Raw genomic sequence first — 3,361 nt, forward strand, 5'->3', positions numbered from 1 at the left:
CCTTTAGAGCGCAGGGTTTTAGGCACAAGGCGTTGATGAATAGCGAAAGTAATAGTTGGCAGAAGCGGATAGTGCGCATGATGAAATCTTGGAGCATACATCCGAATCCGCACAGTCATAAAACCCTATAAATATGAGGCACTAGACCTCATTCAAAGGTTGTTGATCCCAGACTATTCCTAAGAACATTTATGGACCTCTCGTGAATACGCCTGAGGCTTGGACACTTTGGACTTACGAATAAGGTAAAGAGAATCAAGACCGGGACATGGTGATTGATTGCCCGATGTTGGCAAAAGACGATCATAAGGTCCCTCAAACATCACACAACCCCAATCCTCACCCTCATTGCACTCGACCTTGATCCTATTCCATAAGGAAGACGGATCTAGGATCGATCAATTGGCACCAAGGGATAAAGGAGTTACATCCGATAACACCACTTTTTGAACACTTTTATCACCCGTACCGCTTAATTTTGCAGCCAAAACGGCTGCACCATACGCAACAGCTTCATTAGGGTTCACAGTTTTTCATAACTGCTTACCATCAAAAAAGTCTTGCAACATTTGTTGGACTTTCGGTATCCTATTTGACCCACCAACAAGAATTATCTCGTCTACACACGACTTCTTCATTTTTGCATCACGTAAACAATTCTCAATAGTCTTAATGCACTTTTTAAAGAAGCTACTATTTAGCTCTTCAAATTTCGCTCGAGTAAATTTCATAGAAAAATCAATCCCCTCATGTAAGCATTCCAAATCGATTGACGTTTGAGTAGTTGAAGATAGAACACTTTTAGCCTTCTCACAAGCAAATCTTAATCTCCCCAATGCTTTTTGGTTCCCAGTTAAATCCATATTCGATTTCCTTTTAAATTCCTTAACACAATGTTCCACCATCAGATTATCAAAATCCTCACCTCCTAAATGAGTGTCATCAGCAACACCTTTCACCTCAAAAATATCGCATTTCTCAACCGTCGTTACAGAAACATCAAAAGTACCACCGCCCAAATCAAACACGAGCACATTTATCTTCCCATGAATAGAAGACTTATTATGTAGACCATATGCAATTTGCAGCTGCTGTAAGCTCGTTGATCATACCAACAATATTTAAGCCAGCAATAGTTTCTGCATCTTTTGTAGCTTGACGTTGTGAATCGTTAAAATAAGCAGGGACAGTTAACTGCAACAACATTTTTGACATCAGATCTAAGATAAGTCTCAGCACATTCTTTCATCTTTGCGAGAATCATTGACGAAATTTCCTCAGCCAAAAATTCTTTTTTGACCTTTTTATGAGACGACAATCGTTGGTGTGTCGCCTAACCTCAGGGCCGTCTCAACAATTTAAAGACCCTAGACTAAAATAAAAATGGGCCGACATATACGTTAAATTTTTTTACTATGCAAAAAAAAATAATACGCCAATTTATCTATTTATTTACTTACATTGTATTTAACTATTAAAAACAAGGTATTTTAACTTTAATTGAAATTTTGTTAATTGATTTAATTTTACGATATTGTAAGATAATATATAAATAATGTGTTAAACTAATTCACATAAGATGTGTTGGTGTAGTCGCTAGAGCCATGTTTGTTGAATAGGAGATTCGAGGATCGAATCTTTGCAGCAACAATTTCTTTTTTTGTTTCTTTTCCATTATATAATTGACACGCGTATTAATTTTATTAGCTATAAGAAAAGACGCTTACAGCGTATATGGCGAATTCAAACGGTTTATCGGCCTAATTTTTTTTAAAATTGATCAATCAATTAACCTATTCTCAATCACTAATCCACCGATCAATTCATGTAGTTTGTTTCTTAATAAATCGAAATCGTCATTGATCGTCAGCGATTAGACCTACTTTGTCGTTGTTGTGGCTGTAACTGATGAAGTGTGTTAGCGGTTTAAGGCATTAAATTAAGTTCATTCGAAGCAAAACGACACAAAAATAACAGGTGCAAAATTTCTAGATTTGTTAAATCGTTTTTTTGCTTTGTATTTATTTGATGTTTGAAAGAAACTAAAGGTTAGTCATGTTCATCTGATTTGTCTAAAATTCATAATTTTGTGCATATACTCTTTGTTGAAATAATAAAGTTTAAAGGTCGATGCAGTAGGTGGATGGTAGGCTGCTAAAGACTTTTATTGTGGTGCAAATTTGACAATCTTGTTACCAGACACCACCTACCCCATTTTCATGTAGTATATATACATCATCGCACAAGCTCAATACTCGTACCAAAATCATTCTTTCTTTCTTCATTGTATACTAATAATTAAATAGAGAGTTTGTGAGTAAGAGATATAAAGATTTGTGCTTATCCTTGTAATTAGAGAGAAGTGCAATTCCTATTATTCCTATTAGTGAAGTGTTTCTTTCCTTGCCCGTGGGTTTTACCCTATTGGTGTTTTCACGTTAAATCTTGGTGTGCCTTTATTGTCATTAGTTCAATTATTATTAGCGGTTTGCTATAATTCGGTGTCACTTTTCTCAACAAGTGGTATCAGAATTAAGGTTCTAATATCTAGTGTGTATTAATCTACTTATCGTATGCTCTGTGGTTGCCACGGGAGTGGATCGTCCACATCAGAAAATAAGTAAGATTATTTTCACTCGGTAAAAGTCCTTGGGTGTTATTTCAAGAAAAATAATATTGTCGAAAAGAAGATTGTAATTATAGCAATGTCTACGAAATTTGAAATTGAAAAGTTCAACGGGAGTAACTTCTCGTTATGGAAACTGATGTGTATTATCGTGTATATTATTTATCAATGGAAAATATCGGTTATTAAAGATTACACACTAACGGGCAGTGTACCCGATCATGTAGCAGTATAGATATTGGTAAAATCCAAGATCGTTCCAAGGACAGTATTAAGTGAGAATTAAGTTTGCAACTAATAAAAGTAAACTAAGTTAAACTATGAAAATCGAAAGTACGAGAATATTTGTTTTGTGGCTATTTAACGATTAGCCAAATCAAAGATAGATCAAAAGTAAAAGACAATATTTTTGGGTTTTTAAGTTTAAATAAATCAAATTGCAGACTCAACGGAAAATAAAGATAGTTTGAATTCAATAGATAAAAGAATGTTCGCCCAGATCTTCTATTCGCAGTGTCGGATGATTTGTTATTAAGCACTAGTTCTATTTATCAATGCACGCAATTACAGAGTCGGTTCACCCAGAGTTCTCTTTTAGCAAACACTTCAAACTAGGATTTATTGGCTTAGGGTTCCCTTTCACCAAAGACCTCTTTCGTTTGTGACTTAGTAATTAGCTAATTATAAGATTAAGATTCAATTGGTTACGCATTCGCTCCACACAATTCATCCCTA

At 35.0% G+C, this 3,361-nt stretch overlaps 1 pseudogene; it reads right to left on the reverse strand.

Moving 5' to 3' along the window:
• Positions 1-398: 398 nt before the first annotated feature.
• Positions 399-2,285, reverse strand: LOC139887622 (heat shock cognate 70 kDa protein-like; annotated as a pseudogene).
• Positions 2,286-3,361: the final 1,076 nt, after the last annotated feature.

The sequence above is a fragment of the Rutidosis leptorrhynchoides genome, chromosome 2 (assembly GCF_046630445.1).
Source record: "Rutidosis leptorrhynchoides isolate AG116_Rl617_1_P2 chromosome 2, CSIRO_AGI_Rlap_v1, whole genome shotgun sequence".
Classification (NCBI taxonomy): domain Eukaryota; kingdom Viridiplantae; phylum Streptophyta; class Magnoliopsida; order Asterales; family Asteraceae; genus Rutidosis; species Rutidosis leptorrhynchoides.